We start from the raw sequence: 27,008 nt of genomic DNA, 5'->3' as shown, positions 1-27,008 counted from the left end.
TAAATGTAAATTTAATGACAATTGGTTACAAAAACCTAATTTTGCGCCGTGGTTAAGTCCCGTTAGTGGCAACGTGTTCGAGGTCCGGTGCAGGTTGTGCAAAAAAATGTAAAACTCGGAACAATGGGTATGAAAGCTTTGGAGACCCACATGCGGTGTGAATAAGACAAAGCGGCTGTGGAAACCTGTCAGAAAACACCTGGCATTTTATTTTTGTTTTACTCAATAAATCAAAACGGTGTGTAAATAGTTTATATCAATAAACAGTGTGTTATGGTAATTGGTTGTATTGTGGGATATTTTATTTTATTTCTACAAAATTGGTCTTAAATTTCATTCAGCGTGGTATTAAAAAGGTCTTAAAAAGTCTTAAATCTAGCTCTTAGAAACCTGCAGATATCCTGAACTAACAAATTCACCTGTTGTACTTTGACATTGTTTAAACACTGGTACTGTTATTGAACAATTACATTAACTTAATGAATCACCACAGGTACCTTAAACATGGAGTCTATGTTAATATTGTTCTCTGCCATAGCCACTGGCCCCACATCACACATAGACCAAAGTTCAACCATAACATAACTAATGGCATTTACAACACTGCTAGTGCTAACTGTTAGTCCCATGAGTTCTTAATCATGTTAACTTTGACAGCCCTAATTCCTATTTAGAGATAAGATTGCACTGGCATCAGTTCTGTCACACAGCACACACCGGTTCAAACTTTGGGATAACACCTCCACTTTATCAGATTTGATTCACATTTAAGAACTTCAAGAGCATTAACTGGTACAAAGCAAAGTGGTACTGCCTGAGGTTAAAAAAGTCACTTTACATAGAAAATGAAGCAAATGTCAGAAATCAGGGATTGGGCTACTTTCATCTTCTTTGCAGCAGTAGAAGTAAATGGAGTCTTGACTATGGATGCAAACAATTCCTACAGGTATCCCAACTTTTGGTGAGTACTTCCAACAAACTGTGTGTGGCAGTGTTTTACAGGTGATATATTAGGCCAAGAAATAACAAATTCACTTGTTGTACTTTGACATTGTTTAAACTCTGGTACAAACAGGTAAATTCAGTTTAGCTATAACATGTTTAGACATGAGCAGGAATTATTGATTTTATTTCAACTGGATTTGAAATGTGTTTTTACAAGTAATGACATTCTGCCAACCCCTTCCCAAGTCTGACAGCTATCACCCATGATGGTGTAATTCTTAGCTTTAGTAACTATGCAAATAGCCTGAATGCAGCCCATTGATGTGTGAATGAATGGAGCTGATTATCGCAAGTCTGTTGCTGTTGTTTTTGACCAGCCTCATTAAAAGAACAATACTGAGTATCCAGTGGACACTTAACACTTCCTGTGAGCTGTTGGATTCACTGTAATCATGAGTTAATGAGGACTGAATAGAATCATTAGCATTCTTTCAGACATGGGGCAAGTTTGGGTGTAGGCTCATTAGCATTTCAGCTCTCTGTGCTTTGAACAAACCAGTCTAAGTTCAAATAACCTTATAAATTCCTGTTTTTCACTCTGTTTCTCCTCAGTATCCATATAAGTTAGTCTTTACAAAATAAACATTTTCATTTTATTTTATTGTTTGCCAGGGGATTTAGCTAGGAAAGCAGCTGTCCTGTGTGGTCCACCGTTTCTAAGTCCAATGAACTTAGGGTAGTCTCCCCAAACCCTTGCAGTCATTTTTGACCTTCCTAAATATTGCCTCAAGCCCCACCCAGCTACAATCAGGAGCAGAGTGGTGCAGCGGGAGCATGCTGGGCCCATAACCCAGAGGCCGATGGATCGAAACCATGAAGCCAGATAAACATGTTGCAATGACAAAGTGCAGCTTCCCTGATTGAGCTCAAACCACCATTGTTTCAGTCAAACAAAGTCAGTTCAACACCTGAAAGAAAGAAACAAAGAAAACAAAAGAAACACTCTTGGAATGATTGAGAGGGGAATGGGTTCAATTCTTTATCATCAAAGCTGTGCTATTTGCTTGTAGGTGGTATTTGCTTGTAACTGACTATGTTTGTGTGTATTGCCTTCAATTTGGAGCAATCATGTCAACACTAACCTTCTTAACTTGGACACAAACAGCATGTTGAACAACCTCTGAATCAGTAGCAGCATCATGGATGTGTGGTCTCACCCTTACAGACTGGGTCAGTATCAGCCAGTAGTTGAGTGCTGTGTGAAAAATAGCTGGTGTTCTTAAAATATTTATTAAAATGTGGAGGTGATGCGACAAATGATGTGTATGCTACTTGAAGAGCGGTAAGCAATAATGTCAGAATAGCACCACACGTCTGTTGACATGGCTGATGCCATTAAGGCAGCAGTGATGGGGTTTGATTCCCTCACAGGGAAGCTAACTATACTCTGTCTTTACAAGTAGATCTATGAAAGCCTGGATAACTGAAAGAGGACTCCAACAGGGCTGCTGCAAAGAAGGAATCTCATTATTGACTTAATTTAAGCCGTTTTTATGCAACTGAAACAGAACTTTCTGTAAGAATGATGTCACAAACAAATTGGCCTCTGGCCGATGCCAATATTTAGAAATCAGGGTATAGGCCATAAGGTGAACTAGGAAAAAGTGGCTAGAAAGTGATTTTCGTTCCCACTCCTGGGTACTATTTTTTAAATGAATTTCTGGATAGACAACACCCTTATGGATTTTATGTTAAAAGTTCTCCACAAAAAATCCTGAATTCATAAAAAACGAAAATCTTATGCTGCTAATTTACCCTGTAACTTTATTATGTCTTTCAGCAAAACAAAATATATGTCAAACTCACATTTTTAGATGTGCCTATACATTTGAGAAGTATTGGTACATACAAAACGGAATTCAACTTCACAGATTGGCATCAAACAAAATTGAACATAGAAATTTCTATTTAGAAAAAGTGATGTTTTATACATCAAATTTTTCAGTAGGCACTGAGTAATCAGAAAAAAAAAATCCATTCTTTGGGCCAAGTTGAGTGAAATGACAAAATTCTGTCCTACTGCCCTGATTTTTCAATAATGCCAGAATTTTACAATTTTAGAGCAGATTCATTACTGCTCCAATGAACCTGAAATATCACCCAGCTCAACATTCCTCATCACTATCAGAGTCATCATCCCACATATTTCTTTCCTCTGTTTCCTGGGAAACATTTGCACAATTGTGGCACCGACATAAATCTGTACAAAGCAATTTTGCAGACATACAGGAACATCTTCCAGTCTCAACTTTGTTTGCAACTGCAGTGAACAACCTGCAACACACTTTCAGGGGCCAGATTTTTAGTCATCCAGGTCACTGTTAACTCCCCATCCTCGAGGTGCCATCCATTACCAACAGATGAAGGGGCACACATTATAGCTTTAAGAAAAAGTCTCATTGTGGCTGCTTGGTAGTTTGCCCTTTTGCAGTGTTGGTACAGGACATCACTTCTTGAAGGCATGGATCGTTCCGGCAAAGCTGACAATGCCATGCAGAATGCTTTGTATCTTGCATCGTTCACACTTTTGGCACATGGCTGGCCATATAGGTGACACACATATTTGCAAAGTACTTGAAAGGTAAACTGCTCCAAGTTAAAACTGCTACCCAGATTTCTAAATGCAGTCAGGTATTCCTCTTTCTTACAAGCAAAAGAAAATGACTTCCCCCCCCCCTTTCCCATAAAATGCACTTGTAGAGTCACAGCCAGAGAAGGTATGGATACCAATAAGTGCCAAACATACACTCGTGCCAAGAGCTGATGACACCTTAGATCAGTCAATGATCCTTGTTTTGTTGCCAACCCTAGTGAAAAAATACAATCTACATAGTAAATCTGGCTGAGGACTTAATGCAATCACTGCCACATCAGTATCAGGGCTCTTGATGACTACAGTTTGTCATTCCTGTGCAGCATGTTGTGCATGAAAAAACAACCTGGTGTCACATTCCTCATGATCACAAGTCAGATCTTCAACAGCACTGAGAGTTTGTAAACCCCCCGTTACAGCCACACAGTGACAAAGGTCTCCATGTGCTATGTAAAAGCTTAGGTCCTTGCCAAAGTTGTAAGCTCAGCATCTCGCCACATAACATAGAGGAATTCTGCCAGCGCTTCCTTGTTTGTTCCATCTGATAGAAACTTTTTCCATTGTGTTGGTGTCTTTTGATCCTGTCCATAAATTTCCACCAGTTGTGTGCCACCACAAGCTCTGCGTGACCATTCAACATTTTTAATACTTAAATCTGGATACTGATCTATCACAAAATCTATACGTCTACAGTTGTGCTGCAGAGCAAGCTTGAGTAAGTACTGCAGTATGGTTTTAGCAAGCTCCCCGAAGGTACTTGGTATGGACCGAATGACTTGAATGACTACCATGCCATCAAATAGAATATTTTCTGATACTTTGTCAACCAAACAGTCTCCACCCCTGGTTTCCAGTAAAACTATAAGAGCTGATTTGTTTGTTTTTGCAAGTGAACCATCAGCACTGGATAAAGGATATGACACAGTTCCCAAGGAGTAGGATAGAATTTCCCTCAGGTCTATCTTTCTACTTTGACCTATGATAAGCAGTTTGGAGAATAGCTTCTTGTCAGTACGCAGAATCACTTCCTTGCCTGCTGCAGATTTCTTCGTCTTGGCTTGGTCACTGAAGGTCTTTAGTTTTTGTTTTTTGATGGGAGCAAATATGTCAACTGATGGTGATAACAATCTTTGGTTCATAAACTCTTTGACAGCATTTTCCCCTTTTTCTGGAGCTGTAAGCAAATCCCTCACAATTTCTTCATCTGCAACTACCCCAGAGCTAAGACACACAATGCCATCTTTGTGTGTGTCAAAAGGATTCAGCATGGAATCTAGGGTAGAAATTATTCTGATCACAGCTTTCTCATCAGCATGAATTCGTGTGCTGCCAAGGTCTTTTCGTTTCCTTATATCAGGAGATTTACCAGCCATTGCCTCACATTGTCTTGCTATGGCAGCCCTTTCATGTTGAGACAATATCCAGCGATGTACTGCATCTCGATTTTGTCAGTCCTGTCAAACCACCCTTTGTCTTGGAATCTCTGTTGCATGTTTGCTCAGTGGTCTGATCACAAGCAATAGAGGCAAATCCATGGACACTTTGACATTGAACAGTCCACTGGCCTTTAACACTGAGCTCACTGTGACAAGAAGGATGTGTGGATGGCAAATTGATCATTTCAAGCCAGTACGAAGGTAAATACCTATCATAATTTACATGGTCATATGCAAAAAACCATGTCATCATCAAGCGCACTGTTGACAGGTGAAGCTGCCAGTCTGATTCACGTGTTGCTCTCACAAACAGGAGAAGTATTTGTACCATGTCGATATATGAACTCCAGAAGGCAAAAGTTGGGTTTGCAGCACTTCTCCTTTTCACAAAATGTACATATTGCAAACAAATTTTGTCAAATTCCTCATTTCCGCACAAAAAATCTTTTTTCTTGTCCTGGAAAGCACATTTCATCTCTGATAACATCCATACACTGATCTCTGTCATTTGGTGCCAATGAAACGCCTGTAGCAAGTAGAGTGAAACCCAGCGTCTTCGGGAATATTGTCAAACTCGATTTCTAGACAATGTTTGTATGTTTCTGCTATTTTCTGACTCTCACCCTGTAAACCAAGCCACTGTTTGATGCCGTTTCTAAATGTATTCCATAGCGTGCGTGTAAATTCCTTCTTTTCTTCGTTCTTTAAGGACATGAGATGCATAGAAACCTTTTTTCTGACTTTTGGCAGAGGTCTGGCCGTAATTTCATCCTCTTCCTCAAGGGCGCCACCATCTGGAACTCATGTTTACGTGTCATTCCAATGTTAGGCAACGTCATTGGTCTAGCGGGAGGCACGTGATGAAGCCGCACCACTCCCAAGCAAAAAAAATAATTACGCAAGGATGGAACTGTTAGCGACTTTAAAACACTTATAAAAAATAAACTGCAGGATTGCAGATGGAGAACTTTTGTTTTTTCATTCTTAACCAATAGATCTTTTTATTGGAATTAAGAGATTTTAGTGCCCCATATATGGGAACGAAATGAAACGAAAAGCTACTTCACTTTACGGCCTAGTAGCCGATGGCCGATATATGATGCCGATTCTTTTGGCTGATTTGTATTTTCCCCCTTCATCTCACAAGGTATAAAAGTGCCCAGGAATAAAAAGTTTATTATTGTTATGTTTGTAGTATTTTTTGTCCTTGCTTTTTCTGCTCCCATGCTCAGCAACTTCTGGCAGATATTGCACTAGGCCTTCCCTGATATTGGCTGAGTGAAATACTGCCATACTGGGTTAAATTTCTTTTCAGCCATCAGACTATAATTATATATATAAAAAAATACAAGATTTGTCATTTTAAACTCACCTTTTCTATAATTACATTATTCCATGCACATCACAATGCTAGTATGTTTAAAAAAAAAAAAAAAAACAGGCCTGATTTATTGCAGGGTATCTGTCATGATACTTATGTTTATTGACAGACCCTGCTATAATTCAAAGGGGCATAGTCTAAGAATATGCGTAAACAAACCATATGTGCAACAAGTCATTTGCATGTGAAAGTAGAAACGCGCGCAGTTCAGACAAAACTTCAGGTTAAAACGTGCACATTAACTTTCTTCATTAAAAGTGTAGTTTTTGGTGGGAGCAGATTAATCGGTCGACTTCTACTGTTTACCCCTGAAATCTAATTGGCTTCCCTGCCTAGATCCCACAACCAGGGCTTGAATATGTGCTCAATTAATTGTGATATTTCTTTTTCTCTGCATAGATGTAAAAATGTGATTTTAAAGTGTTTTGACATTTTCAAAATTATTTATAATCTTAATTATTTTAAAAGCTGTGTCCCAATTCATGGGCTGCATCCTTCGAAGGCTGTATTTGAAGGCTGACTGCGTCACAGCGTCATGACAAGGCTGATTTAATAGGCTTCTTCAAATGCAGACAACAAATGTAGTTTTCCTTTCCTGGAAAATGAAGTCTGCATCTGATGTATCCTTCGCAGCCCAACATATCCCAATATTCTAATATAAATCAAGAAAATTTAAATTTCTGGGTCCATCATTAGTGATTCATTTAACACAGCTGTGAAAGTTGCTAGGCAACAGAAGCAGAGCTTCATGACTCAACGGTAGGGGCGGGAACAGTTGGTGACGCAATCAGGAAGTCCTGCATAGACTAGACCGTCTCATTTCAGCTTGGCCCAACATTTGGCCTATGCAGTCTATGTAGGCTACAAAAGCTGTGCCTTTGTAGACCGTGTCCTTCAAAGGATGCAGCCCCTGAATTGGAACAGAGCTGCATGAAATTCAGAATTGACAGCAGGGCTCACAAAATCTCTAGCCCGACGTCCCGGGGCTATTGTGTCTTCCAGTCGGGCTACCAAAATCTTTCTCAGCCCTGCCCGTCGGGCTATCATATGGGGAGGAAAAATATATTTCAGTGCTTCTGCATTCTTTCTTAACCCTCTGGGGTCGACGCACGCGCCGGCGCGTTTTGACGCATCTTTTTCTGATAAGGCTGAAACAAACTTAAATTACTCCGTCAATTCTGATCGTACAGATAAAAGAAATATATCATTCAAATCTGTAAAGGGTCTACTTTTAGTTGTATACCATCATAATAACAACAAAACGTTGTGCTTTTTTTAAATAAAGAAAGCCGACAGGGTGCGCTCTCGGCTTTTCTGTCTCTGTCATTTCTCTTCACAGACATGACACAAACAAATCATCACTTTTATTTAATCCGTATGAACGTAAGGAGAAGTCAGTTTTTTCCTGTCTCACCTCATTACAGGTAATGCAATCCCGCCTTGTACTCTGTTCACTGTTCACCTGTAAATAATCTCAGGTGAACCAGGTAATTCTGTGCACGCCCCCGAGAAATGACATAAAACATCAAACTTCATCATAGAATTTACTCACTTTTTCTGCACATTTGGATGATGCCGCATTACGCATGTGAAGAAGCGCTTCTTATATTCCACACAGAAAAAACACAATCATGTTTAAATTTGCTGCTCACATATTATTGTAGCCCATTTTGTGCTGATTACGGTGTTATCAGACTGTAGCCATTAATATGTATAAAAGCAACTGAAAAAAGCACAAATGTCAGGGCATGTCAAAATTTGTCCAGGGCCCCAAAACCCCTCAGACCCCAGAGGGTTAAAAACCACGTCCAGATGATCTGCTTTTAAACCTTAGTTTAATCAACAGTAATGCATCCGATTGTTTAAGCGTATCATATTTTTGTAGTGTTACTGTTCTGTAAGAACCTTGTATCTCTATAAAGTCAACTTTCATCAGCTCACACACACACACACACAACACACACACCCCACTGAGTACACACACTACTCTCTGTGCACCATAGTGTGAAGACTTTCAATTTAGTGTTATTTTGTGGAAAAAAAAACATCTTAGTTAACAGTTCACCACTTTAAGGTAAATACACTGTCAAGTGTAGTGTAAAATAAATTGTTAACCACTCTTATTATTTATATTTTACCCTACTGGTTATTATTAACCTGTAAAATCAAGGACTGTCATAGGGCATTTTAAAACGTTTTACATGTTAATTCAATATGCCACCCTTTCTATAGTCTATGCCCCTATCTGGCCCCCAAGAAAGAAATCCTAGAACCGCCCCTGCATATATGAAATAATAAAGTTATAATAAACTGTCAAGTGTGTGCAAACTGACCAAATCACTACATTCAAAATGAAAACTTTACCACAAATAAATTAAGACTTATTTTGAAAGCTTCCCATAACACCCTGAGGCAAATGGTTTAAGTCACTTGATTCATTAATGTCACAATTTTAATGGATACACTACAACCTCCTTATGAACACTCCAAAGAAAAAAATCCAATGGTGGACTTGAAATGCCAAACTGATAAGGTACTGATACAGAGTAGTATAAGTAGCATATCAGAGTAGCAACACTCATCCGTAGTAAACTGGCTGGGTAATGGCTCAGACCTACTTCTAAGCTGTTTTATTCAGGACTGGGTGAAACCAGGAAAACACACACCCGGAAATAACCTTTTCTATCGATTAAGTCCTGAACACTGACCTGTTGATCGCTGGGAATAGGGGATTGGACCTCCTCGTTCCTGTTGGCGGGGTTGTTGCTTCTGTGGTCCGGGTCGGTTAAATCTTGATCTTGATTCTCCTCTTTTATTCTGCTCTTCCACTGGTCGTGGTCAACAAATTCCGGGTCCTGATCACCTTCTTTAATTTCGGTTTTGTTGTGGTTGTAGTGGACAGAGTCTAGCTGTTGTTTCTCCTCCTTTGTTCCCAACATGTAGCCGTCTTGGTCGATGAATTCTGGCTCCTCTTCCTCCTCTTTTATTTCGGTTTTATAGTGGTCATGGTTGACGAATCCCGGGTCCTCTTCCCCCTCTTTTATTCCGGTTTTATAGTGGTCCTCTTTCACTATTCCCGGATCCTCTTCCTCCTCTTTTATTTCGGTTTTATAGTGGTCCTGGTCGATATAATCGGAGTCCTGTTTCTCTATTTTCATCCCGCTGTTATAGTGGTCCTGATCAATTAAATTCATTTTCTGATTTTGTGTTTTCCGCTGCCACGTTGCTGCACAGAAGTTGTTTCTTTGTTGTCCTGAGGGTTTTCTTTTTCTTCCTTTTTTTTTAATGGCGGTTGGTAAATCATCTTAAAGGTACAATACCACCACCAACTGGACGAGTGTGGAACAAAGGTCTGACAAAAAACTATATCCTTTCAACAGAACCTATTTCTCTTAAAAAAAATATTATACTTATTATTCATAAGTTCCACTAATTTTCCCAAGAAAATTTATTGTGCTGCTTGTTGCTGGGGAGCAGGCAGCACAGACCGGGACAGAAAAAGACTCTAAGCTGGTCAGGAGGGCCAGGTCTGCCCTGGGCTGTCCACTGGACTCTGTGGAGGTGGTTGGTGAGAGGAGGATGTTGGCCAAGCTGACATCCATCATGGACAATACCTCTCACCCACTGCATCAGAGAGTGTAGGCGCTGAGCAGCTCCTTCAGTGGAAGACTGTTACACCCTCCGTGTAGGAAGGGGCGGTACCGCAGGTCTTTCATTCACACCGCTATTTGATTATACATCCAATCAATCGCACAAACTCAATTGTGCACAAAGAGGTTTTTCTTAGCTTATCTTGTGTAGTTTATTTTTATTTTAGACATATTATGAATAGTATTCTTATTTGTAAATATTTGTAAATTCGTAAAATGTTTAATCTCTGAACACATCTTGCACACTTTTTATTTTTCATTCTTGCACCTTACTGATGTCCTGTAGCTGTGGTAACAATTGAATTTCCTCACTGTGGGATCAATAAAGAATTATCTTATCTTATCCTGTTTCCACCCATGTTCGGTTGTTTCATGTGTATATATACACCAGCCCTGTTCTTTTGTTATCCACTAGATCATTCCCTGTGGTTCCTCTTTGGAGATTTTTTCCAGTAGTATGTCGTTGTCCTTGCTTAATCTTCATGGTTTTCTGAGCAGTGTGTTCTTCTCTGGTGATGCTTTGTGTTATTTCCCAGTAGTTGTTTTGGTATGTGGTATTTTTTGGTATGCAGGCAGAAATGCTCCTTCTGAAAAGATGTTGATGTTAGGGGGAGGTGCTACAAGCAACGTCTAAAAAAATGATCCACTCTCATATAACAGACACTGACAATGTTAACTGAATTAGTTTGGTTCCAGATTTTTGTAAATGCAGAATGACTGAAGATCTTCATAATTACAGGGACAGCTTAAAGAGCATTTTTCACCCTCGATATTGTGATGGGGAAATGGGACTAACCTTAATGGGGAATTTGTAGATGGTTAATTACTAATGTACATAGGAATTCAATTGTTATTCTACAGAGCCATGAACCAGAACAGATGTTAGTAAGACAGAGAATGAGGTCCAGGACTTTGAGCCCATCTCAGCAGTCCACTCTTGTTTCTCTTCAAATCTTATAAATCTTTTGCCTTTTACTAAAGATTTCCGTGGAAAGAAACAGCAAGAGTTTAAGTTAATTTTCTGATGCTCTACTATATTGTGGGGTAACAGCATTGTCAAATATTATATGTTACATATCTTTGACTTTTCAGCTGTTTTGTTTGATACAGAGAAGATTAGCATGGCACACACCCAAATCCACCCCAATACACTTGCTTTTGACTCTTCCAGATAAATGCAAGGCAGCAAGCACAGCATGGAAGCCATCAACTGCAGGTAGGCAAAACAGCAAGTACATCAGCAGGTAAGGCTTTCACCCAAACCAGTGTCTCAAGTCAATATCCGGCCCACTGGGTCCAGTTGTATTTTGTGCCCCTTACTGATTGTCAAAGACAGATGACATCTGAGGGCTGATGTGCTCCAAGAGCTCTGGAAAATAGCTCTGGCAGGAAGGAGTATGAATCATCCCAGAGTGACCCTGCAGAGAGAATTCTGTCTGAGAGGTTTACAGTTCACAATAGACAGCAGTATTTTGACAACTCCCTGTGTTTGCTGAAAGAGCGGTCAGTATATCATGCTCTGTTCAGGAAAAACAGAAGTCCTGCAAGCTTGCACTTTTTTGTCCTTCTTCAGACATGTTACTTTCTACCTTACTGTAAGTTGTCTAATGCATGTATGCATAGTCTCCTCTGCTGTATATGGCAGTGTTTAATTGCAGTTCTGTGTTCATTGAACCCCCAATCTATTCCCCGTGTAAAGAAAACTGCAGGAATTATTTACTTCCTACTGGTGAAAAATGTGTATCAAATGCAGACACTACTGTTTCTCTGCTTATGGTGTTCAATTGCAGTATTAATATTGACTTGCCTTCTCATTTGTGTATATCTTTTCAACCACTGAATGAACTACTTTACGTGTTGTACTACAGGTTACAGTGTTCCTTTTAAATGATATCAGTGGTTCATAATAAAACCTAATCCATTCTCCTTTCAACCTACAATTAACATCTGAAAAGAGACAGGCAGAGGTGAAGAGGGCCAAAGAGCCAACGATAGAATGAATTAGGCAAGTCAGAAACTGGGAATAATAAGTTCATTATCAAGTCATAATATTACCCCAGTCTGGCTAAAATCGTCCAAACCGAGAATTAATCCCTGGTTAAATGACATCATCCATACCATTTGACAAAGCTGTAGGCAAGCTGAAAGATGATGGAAAAAGCACAAATTACGTGTCTCTGGCTAGAGTAAAGAGCAGTAACACTAAGATGTTGATATGCAGTAGGGAGGGTGAACTGTGTTTCACTCAATCACTGCTCAGCCTCCTCAGAAAAGTTCCTGTCAGGAGACCTTAATGGCATAAAGTGCTCTTATTTTCAGTGTGGGTAGAGGATGGGTGGTTGAGACTTAAATAAATGAAAATAATAAAACAAAACAGAAGTATGACTACATACATACATATTGCAGCTGTACTGACCAAGTATCTTGCACTTTCCAGCAGTAGCAGAAGATGGACACATCAATCTAATGGTGTCCAGCATGCTGAGTTCACTTTTTGGATTTTCTGTTTCGGAGCTTCAAACAACTATTTCAGCTGAATTTTCAGAAGTCGATGTCAAAGTTTTTGTAAAGTGCCTTGAGATGATTTGTATTGTGATTTGGCGCTATACAAATGAAATTGAATTGAATTGAATTGTCTTAAAACTCACACAAATGCTGGTAGAACTTGAACAGTATAATGGCAGGGGTGGGATTTGAACCCACACCTCAACTGAGACTGTCGTCAAAATCAGCATCTTATACCGCTCAGGTACACTACCTCGATTTACATGTTATTACACAATATTAGTAGTAAGTAGTATTATATATGTAGTATTAATACCACATGGTTTTGCACTGAAATCACAAAAAGGCAAATTGACATAGGAACATGTCTTTATGTAACACATTTATAACATTTGTATAACATTTTTTTTATGTTGAAATCATTTGCACACTCTGCACAGACTATCCAGACTCAGCCTTTTTAAAACACGGATTGAAGAAAAACATTTGACAAGGTAGAACATTTGCTCCAAGTTCTAGACAAGTTTGGTTTTGGGATCTTTTCAGAAAGTGGTGTCGTGATGTGCACTCTGAGTTCCAGTGATGGACTCTTATTTTGGTTAGCTCCTGTTTCTGTCTGTATTATTCCCAGGTAGCTTGGTTCATTAGTAAGATTACTTTCACCTGTGTTAATTAGTCATGAGTTCTGTCTATTTATATCTCCTACTTTCCTTTGTTCCTTGTCGGAGCATTAAAGTAATGCAGGTAATGTATATTTGCAACAATGAGAAGTAGTGTTTTGTTTAGTGTTTGTTACGCTGAGTGGCGTTTCCGTTTTTTTGCCTGTCTGCCTGCCCGCCGAGTGGCGGAGGTAATTCTTATGTTTATTTGTGCCTGAACTTTGGAGAAAAAAGCTGCTGTCCTGCACTTTGGGTCCTCACCTCTCCTCCATCTGTCATGAGGCGGCAGTACTGGTCCTCCTAATTACCTTGTGTCTCCATCCCCTTTCTACCTCAGTGTGTGTTGTGCCGTCTCCCTGTGTGTATTGTCTGCAGGTGTGCCACAAGAGAACAGTTGCTGCTGATGAGCATCACCTGGTCCCAATTACTCACCATCGTCAATAAAGGTTCCGGTTCACCTCTCCAGCATCGCCAGTTCTTCCCGTTATCTACACGCGGTAGCCTCTCGCCAGCTTCACTCAGTGAGAAAATCAGTTCAGCCGAATATTTATCCGTTTTCTGTTTCTCCAGGTCCCTGCATGTCAGCAGTTCCTGTGGTGTGCCTGACCCTGTCACCTTCGAGCCACGCAGTCTGATCAAGGCATTCGTCGCCCTGTACTTCCAGGAAAGACTGTCCTGAGCACCTGGAGAGTTTTATGTGTGGATTAACCTCCAGTGATTTTGTGTTAGAATAAACTGACTCTGTTTTTGAATCTGCCTTTGGGTCCTCTCCGTTTCCGTCATTAGTGACGTAACACCATCACCATCACACCACCATTGTTCCATAACAAGTGGACTGAGTGTACAGATAATTTCAGCATAAAAAGAAATGTTATACAAAAACTGGAAAATAGAAAGTGCAACCATCAGTTTTCCCACAGGTATGACCACAATGTGAAGTGTCAAGATGGCTGAGTGGTCTAAAGTTCCAGATTCAAGGTTTGATTCCATTCTATGAACAGGGTATTCCGGTCTCCAGGTGTAGGCATTAGTTCAAATCCTACTCCTGACAGAGACTTTCATGTTCTGATTTCTACCCTGTACTTTGACAACATCCTATGTCTCTCTCTTTGTAAAGTCATTTTCTACCTGAACACGTACAACAGTAACAACAGTGAAAACAGTGAAACAGCTGCAAAGATATTCTGCATTAACCTGATAATGTTAGAATTCACCGAGGTTGTTCTGAGCTCACTATACTGACACGAGTGAGGTAGAGAACAAATACAATTTATTGAAATTAATGAAGGATGGATCTGGTGGAAGGTCTGGGAATAACACCAACGGGATCTAGAATGAAGCAGACAGTCAGTTAATTCTGAGCATCGTATGAACGGAGAATAAGTGTGTGTTTTACTAATTACCTAGACTGCTCCTAGTTTCCTTGGGAGTTAGCAGAATCCAGTGTGGCAGGAACTAAGGCAATCAGAGACACGGGTGCATGGGGAAAACTAAATACTCCTCCACTGCCTTTAGATGGAGTCTTCTTATTTTAGGGTTCTTCGTCGCGACGATCCAGGAAGTTCCCTTATTGTCCTTGATTCCTACTGATAGACAAACTCAATCTTTTAGGTCCGAACAGAAAAAGCTTCCTCACACTCCAGAAAGCAACTCCACCGTCAAAAGTCACATTGATTGTCAGTTACAAAACTTAGGTTCATCAATACCAGTTATTTGTGGAAGCGCTTAAGAGCTAGGTCTCCTCTTCCGTGTTCACTTAGGGGAAGACTTGATATTCGGTTACTTATCTCCTTCTCCGGTCAGGTAAAGGGATCCAGAGGTTCGCCGTAGTAATCCGTACGAACCCAGGCGAGGCAGTTCCTCTTCGTTTTCACGGTACACACAAGTCAAAGGCAAATCTCCAGAAGACAATGAAGTAGCAGTTAAGTGTCCACACGAGGTTTAACCACAATCTGGCAAGGAGCACTGTGTCCTGATCTGCTTTAAAAGCTGCAGCGGGCAGGTGCAGTGAATCAAACTAATTGCTCCAGAATAGTAGACAGTCTAAGTCAGCAGGGGGCAGTGTTGGGCAAGCCACCTCCCGGAATCCTGACAGATAATCAATTGGCAGAACATAGATGGATCCAAGTATACCACTTTTACAGTTAAATGTGTGTTACACAGCCTGGCTAGCTCAGTCAGTAGAGCATGATATTCTTAATCTCAGGGTTAGGGTTAGGTTTGAGCCCCACTTTGGGTGGTGGTGATTCTACCCATAATCGAAACCATCCTCTGTTACACCTCAGTGTTTGAAGGCATTTGGTTGGTGCTGCTGTACATGTCTGTGCTGAACTTGCTAAGTATGATTAGTTCTTCCTTGAAACAAAACAAGCACATTACTCACTATACCTGCATTCTGAATTAATGTTGAAACTTAAGAAAAGAGACTTGGCGTCTAGTGTTCAGTTGATGCATCTCTCGAAAAGTTCAACACTGACCAAGTGTGCTTCCTTTAATGGTCGTTTACTCTTAACAAATCAGGTCCCTTGTTCTCTGAAATTCACGGACAGTCATTGTCCCCCCTCTGTAATTGTCAGTCAGCCCTTTCCCTCATTCTCCAAAATTGTCAGCCAGTTGTCAAAGACAGTAAAAATTGAAAAACAAACAGTCATTCCCGCAGTTTTTTAAAAATGAGAGGTTTGATTCTTGTGTAGGACATGGTCGGATCCAGTGCTCATGACTTCCAGTGACGTCATCTCCTGGTCAGTCAGTGGCCCGCAGTCTGGTGATGTCATGTTTCAATATTGGGATCTGTGGGAATTATTACTTTGATTACATTATAGCTTAAGGTATAAGGCATTATTAGATTACTTTTATCACATTATAGCTTAAAGTATAAGGCATTATTACAGTATACTCATGAAGCATTTTGGTATGTGCAAAACAGTAGCAGTTTAGACATGAACATGTGTTTCAGTAATTGCAAGGTTTCTCACAGTGCAAGAACTGAACTAGCCATAACATCAGATAAGATGTGCCTGTTGCTTTTGTTGTTGTACTCTGTCTTGCAGGGCAGGTTGACCTCTGCCTGGAGGCATAGCAACAGTGATACCTCAGGACATCCCACCGTTCTCAACCTATGGGAGAAGAACACGCCAACTTCCTAAAGATTGCACATTTCATTCTGTAATATTATCACTGGGTCGAGGGAAGAATAGTCAGTCAGACTTCATGCCCTGACGAAGACTGTTATTGGCTAGGAAAAGTTTGACCCAGAGCTCTGTAACTGCTTTATTCAGTGTGTTTTAACCCTCTGGGGTCGACGCACACGCCGGCGCGTTTTGACGCATCTTTTTCTGATAAGGCCGAAACAAACTTAAATTACTCCGTCAATTCTGATCGTACAGATAAAAGAAGCATATCATTCAAATCTGTAAAGGGTCTAGTTTTAGTGGTATACCATCATAATAACAACAAAACCTTGTGCTTTTTTTAAATAAAGAAAGCCGACAGGGTGCGCTCTCGGACTTTTCTGTCTCTGCCATTTCTCTTCACAGACGCGTAAATAAAACAACCAGAATCTCAGCGAATACTTGGCTCCTAAAAATAAGAATTATATGTGTGGGATTTTACGACAGAGCAAATGGTCACTGACTTAAACCAATGTGGGGGTTGAATGTTTGCTTGACCCTTTCATGGTATGTGGTTCTGTCTGTTTTATTGTTTTAGTGTTTTAGGGTAGAAGGTTGTAAATAACTGCCAACAATTTGTTTCTTTGATGGTAAGAAGACTGAAGATAGTACCTGAACAAACATGTGGAGTCTGTTCAAGATTAGTCCACCCCTTTCTTGTCAAAATGTATATAAACTGGTCTTTTAACCCAAACGGGAGAGGACTTCTGCAAGAACGTCCTCTCCGGGCCCGTGATTAAACCTGAGATGATTCATCACACTTGTGGTTGTTTTCTGAGAATTAGCAACTCTCAAACTTAAAGAAATTTCTACCACAATTTGGCGACGAGGATGGGATGGACATGCCACTGACTGTTGCCTGTTCTAGACCGAAGGAAACCACCGGTGGTAAAAGTTAAACACAGGGAAAATTCCGCTCCGACAAACGGAGGACCTGGATCCCGCCTGAGGTCAGAACGGGTGGCGGACAGTGGATGCTCCATTCATTTACTGAGTGAGTACAGTGTTATGAATCATTTCTTCTGTATGTTTTTTGGTATGTTTTTGGTCTGCGTTAAAGGAAAACCCTAGGTGTGTGTTTGGTAATCACGTGATCGTTGTAATCCCTCCTGGTAATGAGACCAGTGTGTCTGCGGGACAGACGCCAGATGATGAAAAAATAATCCTAAAAAACAAAAACCAAAAAAGAATAAAAAAACAAGAAACAACGAGAAAACCCCACTGGCTGAGGATTACAAACGTAAGTCTTCCTTCGGGAAGCCATATGGTTTATTAAGGAAAACGACCCGTACGTGGCAAACATGAAAAAATTAAGACAGTACTGACGAAGTAAGCTATGATTGTTAATGGAAAACGATATTGTTGTTTATGAAAAGTAAGCTGTTATTGTTAATGTTGTTACTGAGAAGTAAGTAATGAGGAGTAAGCTATTATTGTTTCTGAGGAGTGAGGGTATTATTGTCTATTATTCTTAGAAGTCATCCCATAAAATAAATTGGGCGTGTGAATGTGGTGATAATTTTATAAGCTTTGTGGTGACTCCTTCAGTGTCTTGTATGCACAATGTGTGTACAGTAAGGGTACGTTGCTCGGAACGAAAGTGTCATACAAACTACCTGGCTGAAGACAGTTACCCAAAGTTAGTGTTTGTCTGATAAGATCCGACCATACGATGAGATGGGAAGATCAGAGTGAATGAGAATTTATTGTGTGTGTGTTATAAGCCCAATGAAAGTGTAAGCACCAGTCCCAGTGAGTCTAGGAACATGGGGAATAATCCTGGGAAATTAGAAATCCTACCTGACCCTCTGACAGGCCCTGCTAAAATAATGACAGAGAAATGGGGTAAATGTGCAGTTGAGGAGATTCCACTATGGCACGCCATTACTGAAGGGGTGTTTCCATTGCAAGGCACACTTAGCACAGACTGTTTGAAGCGGTGTAGAATATTGTTGGAAGAAAGAGAAGCGGAAGTGACAAAGAAAAGAAAAGGGAAGAAAATAAATTGGCACTCTTTCCAGAAATGGGAAAGGGAGGCAGAGGTGAAAGAAAAGAAATCCACTGCAGGGTTGATGGTAAAATTAACAAGGTCTGATGGTGAGGAAGTTAAAAAGGGAAAACAGAAACGTAGAGTAAGAAAGGGTAACCTGCCTCCTCCATATGCTGTCGCTATGCCCGTGGGGGGTCCAGCAGCAGCACAGCCTATCAGAGCCCAGGTGGCTGCAGCAGCAAGTGCCCAGTCACAGGGAAGCTCAGACGAAGAACAAGAAAGTGAATCTGAGCAACTCTATCCTGACCTGTCTTCTCTTTACATAACCCCTCAACCAGCGAAAACCCAGACTGAGAAAAAAAACTCAAATTTCACCTGATCCTTTGAGCAGAACAAAGTCTCCCCTAGCAGCTACGTTTGACTACTGGCTGAGGAGCCAGACCAACAAAGGGGAAATACACCAGATGCCCATGATGACGTTCCCTAACCCTCAGCCTATGCCACAAGACGCACAGGCACAGGCCAACTGGAATCCAGAAGTGCTCGTCTACAGACCATGGCAGCCAGATGAACTGAAGGAGGTTGCGGATGAACTACCGGACCCCCAAAAAACTGGCGGTGAGAAATGGGTAACAGCAATGCAGCAATTACTCACTATGTATAACCCTACGTTACAGGAAGTAGAAGCTGTGTGTCGCAGGTTTTTCAAACTCCGGTGGGCAAACATCAGACCCACAACATGGTCAACCACGGCAACAGTGGGGTCCCAACAGTTCACCACCATGATGGACACCCTGTATGACGCTGTGCGAGCTGCTTTTCCTTTGAGAGTCTGCTGGCCTGAGATTCACAATACCAGACAAAAAGAGGGGGAGTCAGCAGCTGATTATCGCACCCGCATGGAAACGGTATTCGCTGCACATTCAGGAATCGACCCAGGTAATGCGGCATACACCCACCTGTTGAAAACTGCATTAGTAAATGGTCTTTATCCTGGCTTAAGGAGCTGCATGATGACATCATGTGTAGGCTGGGAAACAGAGACTTTGCCAAATGTATGGACACATGTCTTACACGCAGAAAGGAACCGAGTGGAGGCTCACATGAACCAGGTAAAGACTCTCCAAACTGCTCAGTTGATGTATTACCAACAGGGAACGCAAACCCTCAGAAGGGGCCTGAGGCCACGACACTACACTCCAAAAGGCCGAAAATTCCTGCAGGATCAGCGTCAAAGAGGACAGCCTAACACAGAAGTACGGTGTTACACTTGTGACGGATATGGACACATATCCCGTAACTGTCCTACAAACAGGAGGAGGACTTCACAGGACACACAAGTGCAAGAGAAACCCTGGCCACATGCTCCGCCCCAGGGACTTGCTGTGCATTCACCAGGGTTCCAGGCTCCTCAAGCATAGGAGACAGGGGAGGCAGGTCAGGACATCGCACTACACGGAGACACACATACAGTTCTACAGCCACACACTAATAGACCAGCTGTTACATACCATCAATACATACAACTAACATCAGACTCAAAAACACCACCTAGATTAACTCTTAAGATACAAGGAGTGAATGTAACATTCTTAGTAGATTCAGGAGCAGAGATTTCTGTCATTCAATCTAAATTGCTCCCAAATGCACAGAAAACAACACAATACCTTAAGACAATAGGAGCATCAGGCATTCCTGGTCTTGAACCACTATCAGAGCCACTTACAGTATGTTTTGGTGATTACAGAGGTGACCATGTGTTCCTTTTGTCAGATGTATGTCCTGTAAATTTAATGGGCAGAGACCTCATGTGTGCACTAAGGGTTGATGTTAAATGTGAGCCCACAGGCATTAACATAAAATGATGGATCATGCAGCGTCTGGAAGAAAATTCCACTACAGCAGATGTTTATCTGACAACGCTGTTAATAAATTTAAGAAAATGATTCCATCTTTATTTACATCTATGCCAAGTATAAACATAATGGAGGGCAGCTGCCTTAATCCTACTCCCTACCAAATTGATCATGTTGTTGACAGCGCTGTAACCTCACTGCGTGAAACGCTTGATTCTGTAGCCCCTCTGAAAAAGAAGTTAGTGATTCAGAGAAGACTAGCCCCATGGTATAATTTACATGTTCGTACCTTAAAGCAGGCATCACGAAGGCTGGAAAGGAAGTGGCGTTCCACAAACTTAGAGGAAATTTTTCTAGCCTGGAAAAACAGTCTACTAACATATAAAAAAGCTCTCCGTAAAGCCAGAACTGCATACTATTCATCACTAATAGAGGAAAATAAGAACAATCCCAGGTTTCTTTTCAGCACTGTAGCCAGGCTGACAAAAAGTCACAGCTCCGTTGAGCCCAGTGTTCCCTTAGCTCTCAGCAGTGATGAATTTATGAGTTTCTTTACAAATAAAATCACAACTATTAGAGATAAAATTCAGCAGATGCTTCCTATACCTGCAATAAATGAATCTTTTACTACAGTAGCTCTTGAATCATCTGTAGGACCTCAGTTATGTTTAGACTGCTTCTCTCCTATAGATCTCTCTGAATTTACATCAGTAGTTGCTTCATCGAAATCATCAACGTGTCTCTTGGACCCCATCCCGACTAGACTGCTTAAAGGCACCCTGCCATTAATGAACTCATCTTTATTGGACTTGGTAAATTTATCTCTAGTATCAGGCTACGTACCACAGGCCTTTAAGACTGCAGTAATCAAACCTTTACTCAAAAAGCCTAGTCTTGATCCAGGTGTCTTGGCTAATTATAGACCAATATCCAACCTGCCATTTATTTCTAAAATCCTAGAAAAAGCTGTTGCTAAGCAGCTATCAGACCACTTACACAGGAATGAACTATTTGAAGATTTCCAATCAGGATTTAGAGCACATCATAGTACAGAAACAGCACTGTTGAAAGTTACCAACGATCTTCTCTTAGCCTCAGATAATGGACTTGTTTCGATACTTGTCCTCCTAGACCTTAGTGCAGCATTCGACACCATTGACCACAACATCTTATTACAGAGACTGGAGCATGTGATTGGTATCAGAGGAACAGCGTTAAAGTGGTTCCAATCCTATTTATCGGACAGATTCCAGTTTGTTCATGTCCATGATGAACCTTCCACACGAACAAAAGTTAGTTATGGAGTTCCACAAGGTTCTGTGCTAGGACCGATTCTGTTCACCCTGTACATGCTTCCTTTAGGATATATCATTAGGAAGCACTCTATTAATTACCACTGCTATGCGGATGACACTCAGTTATATCAATCTATTAAACCTGTTAACACAAACCAGTTAACCAGACTTCAAGCCTGTCTAACTGACATAAAGGCTTGGATGACCAGTAACTTTTTACTTTTAAACTCGGAGAAAACAGAAGTCATTATATTTGGGCCTAAAAATCTCAGAAATAACTTTTCTAAAATTATAGCTACTCTAGATGGCATAGCCCTGGCCTCCAGCACTACTGTAAAAAACCTTGGAGTTATTTTTGACCAGGACATGTCCTTTAACTCACACATAAAACAAATTTCTAGAACTGCATTCTTTCACCTGCGCAACATTTCCAAAATTAGGAACATCCTGTCTCAAAATGATGCAGAAAAACTAGTCCATGCGTTTGTTTCCTTAAGGCTAGATTACTGTAACTCATTACTATCTGGATGTCCTAATATCTTAATAAAAAGCCTCCAATTAATCCAGAATGCCGCAGCCAGAGTCCTGACAGGAACTAGCAAGAGAGATCATATTTCTCCTATATTGGCTTCTCTTCATTGGCTCCCTGTAAAATATAGAATAGAATTTAAAATCCTTCTTCTCACATACAAATCCCTTCATAATCAAGCTCCTTCATACCTTAAAGACCTCATAGTACCATATTATCCCAATAGACCACTTCGCTCTCAGAGTGCAGGCCTACTTGTGGTTCCCAGAGTTCTCAAAAGCAGAATGGGAGGCAGAGCCTTTAGCTATCAAGCTCCTCTCCTGTGGAACCAGCTCTCAGCCTGGGTTCAGGAGGCAGACACTCTCTGTACTTTTAAGGCTAGACTTAAAACCTTCCTCTTTGACAAAGCATATAGTTAGGGCTGGCTTCAGGCAACCCTGAACCATCCCTTAGTTAGTTATGCTGCTATAGGCCTAGACTGCCCGAGGACCATTGGTGCACTGAGCTCCCCTACCCTACCCCCCCCCCCTCCCCCTTCTCTCCGACCTCATGTATATTCCACCATTGAATGTTACTAACCTTGTGCTCTCTCTCTCCCCTAGTTTGTGCTCTCTCCCTCCCTCTCTCTCTCTCTCTCTCTCTCTGTACCTTCTGCAGGTGTCCCTGGTCCTGCAGCTGTTTATCGCTGATGTGCAGTTACTGGCCCCACCAACTTGCAGTGTCTATTTGTTGTTTATTGTTGCTGTTCTTTTCTCTCTCCTCTATCCACTCACCCCAACCGGTCGAGGCAGGTGGCCGCCCAAACTGAGCCCGGTTCTGCTGGAGGTTTTTTTCTTCCGTTAAAGGGAGTTTTTTCCTCTCCACTGTCGCCAAGTGCTTGCTCATAAGGGAATTGTTGGGTTTTTAGTTTTAGTTTTTGTAAAGTGCCTTGAGATGATTTGTATTGTGATTTGGCGCTATACAAATAAAATTGAATTGAATTGAATTGAATTAACATAACTTGTGCAACAGCCGGTCTCTATCCCTTCTCTTTGTCACAACCTGCCTGTTATTACTCATGGGATCTCATACAGTTCCCTGACATAGATGAATTATATTCAATGGTGCCACAGATAACACAGGCACCTGCAATCCTACAATGTATTTCTCATGTTTCGGCAGAAAACAGAGATATCACATATGAAGAAGCTTGGACTACAACTGACAAAGACACACTGGAAATAACCTCAGTATTAATTGGACACAACTGTGCAGCAGCTGTAGTAAGCCTCTCTAAGTCACAATTAGCTGTGTTTACAGAAAGGGGTTTTGTCCCACACATTGCATTGACAAAGCAACCATATCAGTCCTGGGAAGATATAGGTTTGTGGGTTAAAACAGCCCTAGAGGCTACAGACTGGCAGCCAGAGTGTGATGGTAGATTACATTGCAAATCATTGAACATTACATCCTGCTCCTTACATATCCTAGTACCAGTTATACGATCTATTCATAGGTTGTATTCACAGCATAAAGAACCGTTACTCCTTATACCTCTGACGGCTGATGAGGAAGCATTACTTTCAACAGTACCTAGCAAATTGTGGGCTACAAGTAAGTTTGATTTTGGGGAAATAAAAGGTGCAACTCCTGTTGTTGTACAGCCAAAGTCTAATTTTAGGCCTTGTAAAAAACAGTATACACTGAGTCCTGAAGCTGGTGAAGGCATTGCTCCTGTCATTCAGTCACTGATAGATAAAGGTGCTATTGTGGAATGTCCTCAGTCACCCTGCAACACCCCAATCTTGCCTGTAAAGAAACCAAATGGTAGTTGGAGGCCGGTTCAGGACCTCAGAGCCGTGAATGCAGCTGTTCACCAAGTGGCTCCTACAGTTCCAAACGTAATAACACTAGTGTCTCAAATTCCGGGGGATACTCGTTGGTATTCTGTTATTGATTTAGCAAATGCATATTTTAGCATTCCTGTTCATCCTGACTCACAGTTCTGGTTTGCATTCACTTTCAATGGTAAACGTTACACACGGACTCGCATGCCCCAAGGGTTTTCTTCAAGTCCTACTCTGTTCACAGTGGCAGTGGCTGAAAACCTCTCACATTGGGAGAGTCCATGTGGTAGCACACTAGTTCAGTATGTTGATGATTTGTTAATATGTTCCCCAACAAAGCTAGCATGCCAAACAGACACAGTGTCTCTACTAAGTTTTCTGGCAGAAAACGGCCACAAGGTTTCAAAAGACAAATTACAACTTGTCTCACAATCTGTGCGCTATCTTGGCCATATTTTAACTCCGGAGGGTCGCAAATTGGGTCCTGAACGCATCCAAGCAATTCTGGATGTACCAAAACCGCGAAATAAAAAACAAATTATGTCATTTTTAGGATTAGCAGGCTATTGCCGTCCATGGATTCGTAACTATGCGGAGATCTCCCAACCCCTTAATGACATCACACATGGGGGAAAACATTTGGCCATGACTGACGATTTGACTTGGACTTTGACTGCAGAGACTGCTTTCACAGAACTAAAACAGGCCTTGGCAAGCACACCCTGTCTAGGACTTCCAGACCACACTAAACCATTTAATTTATTTGTATCTGAACGAAATGGCTTCATGTCTGCTGTCCTCACCCAGCAACATGGTGACAAGCAACGACCCATAGGTTATTATTCAAAATATCTTTCTATAACAGAGAGAGGTATGGTACCATGTTTGAGAGCAGTAGCAGCTACTACTGAAGCTGTCTTAGCTACAACTGATATTGTTGCCATGAGAGCAGTCCACTCTCTCATTCTGCAAGCAAAAACAGCTCATCTTACACCAGCTAGACAGATGCACTGGCAGAATATTTTATTAACAATGTCACATGTTACTCTCGAACGATGCACTGTTCTTAACCCTTCAACCTTGCTCCCTACAGCTGAAGACGGAGAGCCTCATTCATGCTTAGAGCTTGTAGAAGCTACAGCTAATCCACGTGATGATTTATTTGACACACCTTTGGTTAATGCTGAAGCTGTATTCTTTGTTGATGGGTCTTCAATGAGGAACCCATCAAATGGGGCACCATGTGTGGCTTATGCAGTCTGTACTGAATATGATATAATTGAAAGTGCTAGATTGCCCTCTCACTTATCAGCTCAGGCTGCAGAGTTGTTTGCCCTAACCAGAGCTTTCATTTTGGGTACCGGAAAACGCATCACAGTCTACACTGACTCTCAATATGCATTTAATGTTTGTCACAACTTCCATGCTTTGTGGAAGAACAGAGGTTTCCTCATCTCAACGGGTAAACCTATTGCTCACAGAATTCTCATTATTAATCTTCTGAATGCCTTATTGCTCCCTACTTCAGTAGCAGTGTGTAAATGCCAGGCCCACACTGGTGCTACTGATCACATCTCGCAGGGGAATGCAACTGCGGATGGAGCAGCTAAGGCAGCAGCAAATTCACCTGTCTCCCCAATTCTACAGATGCCTCTGTCTATTCAGGAAAATGTTTTTTCCCTTGATGATGTCTCCTTATTACAGACAGGAGCTGATGTGGGTGAGCAAACTGTCTGGAAAAGAAAAGGGTGCACACAACTTCCCTCGGGTATCTGGGTTAGCCCTACTGGGCTCCCGGTGCTCCCTAGATCCATATTTCCCTTCTTGGCAAAATTGACTCATGGGCCTGACCATGCGTCAAAAGGGGGGATGGTGGATATTGTAAATAGATTTTGGTATGCACCAGGATTTTCAGTGTTTGCTGAAAATTTTTGTAAAAAATGTGTGATTTGTGCTACTAACAATATAGGTAAAAGTTTAGAAGTAACTATGTCTGCGCATCCAAAACCAGAAGGCCCATTTGAACACTTAATGATGGATTTTATTGAACTCACTCCATGCAATGGCTACAAATATTGCTTAGTAATATTGGATATGTTTTCAAAATGGATTGAGTGTTTTCCATGCAGAAATGCTACTGCTGTTTCAGTGGCAAAGGCATTACTGAAAGAAATCATTCCACGATGGGGACTCCCTTCCAAACTAAGTAGTGATAATGGGTCACACTTTGTAAATAATGTGATACAGAGTCTGTCAGTAAGTCTTCAGATTAATTTGAAGACACACTGTGCATACCATCCATCTAGTGGTGGTGCAGTTGAGAGAGCTAATCAGACACTGAAAACCAAACTTACAAAATTAATGGCTGAAACACAATTGTCATGGGTAAAAGTCTTACCTTTAGCGCTAATGTTTATGAGAGGCCGCCCACATAAAACAACTGGGCTCTCTCCTTATGAGATACTCACTGGGCGACCCATGCGAATGACGAATACGCCTTTCCCCCAGAATAAGTTAACTTTAACAGGAATGGATGATGAGATGTTACAATACTGTTGTGCACTTAACCAGACTCTCAAGCTCATTTTCCCTAAGGTAAAAGCTGCCCTTCCTGAGCCTGTGGTAGGACAACTCCATGCCATCCAGCCAGGAGACCATACCAGGTGCTACTGACGACCCCAACGGCTGTCCGGATTGCAGAGAGGGATACGTGGATTCATGCATCCCACTGTAAACCCTTCCCACAGGGTGCCACCGATGAGACGACGACGAGGAGCTGAGAAGATGCACGGACTGTGGGTGCTGTTAGCAGTTGTCATCACTGGAGTGATCACCACTGCAGCCATAATTCAGACTGCATTCAGAACAGACGAAACCACGAAAGGAAGAACCAAAGACATGTCATCCAGACTCCCAGAAGATGACATCTTACAGGAAAACAAAGAACTCTTAATAAGACGCAAAAGACAGTTGTTCGAACAGTCCGAGTGGAAACCTTGGGGGTTTGACGCAGAGGAAGTGTTATCTCAACCCGCTGTTCATGTTAATAGTTGGTATTCCTACATTCAGTGGCATAAAAACAACCTTTACGGACCGTATTCTAACATTCTTAG

General features: G+C 41.3%; 1 protein-coding gene, 1 non-coding gene and 1 pseudogene across 2 annotated transcripts in view; 2 read left to right on the top strand and 1 right to left on the bottom strand.

Annotated features, from left to right (window-relative positions):
- The window catches only part of LOC113137738 (zinc finger protein 208-like), an 852,137-nt pseudogene that overhangs the window by 4,136 nt on the left and 820,993 nt on the right, over positions 1 to 27,008 (bottom strand).
- Positions 1 to 27,008, top strand: part of LOC113137744 (zinc finger protein 665-like) — a 323,439-nt gene that overhangs the window by 130,812 nt on the left and 165,619 nt on the right. The gene's annotated exons all lie outside the window — the stretch shown is intronic.
- On the top strand, positions 10,997 to 11,111 carry LOC113137753 (U5 spliceosomal RNA). Its single transcript, XR_003296400.1, has one exon. It is a non-coding gene; the product is annotated as a U5 spliceosomal RNA (small nuclear RNA).

Source organism: Mastacembelus armatus, unplaced genomic scaffold (assembly GCF_900324485.2).
Source record: "Mastacembelus armatus unplaced genomic scaffold, fMasArm1.2, whole genome shotgun sequence".
Classification (NCBI taxonomy): domain Eukaryota; kingdom Metazoa; phylum Chordata; class Actinopteri; order Synbranchiformes; family Mastacembelidae; genus Mastacembelus; species Mastacembelus armatus.
Note: the sequence above shows the minus strand (reverse complement) of the source record. Positions and strands in the feature narration are given on the sequence as shown.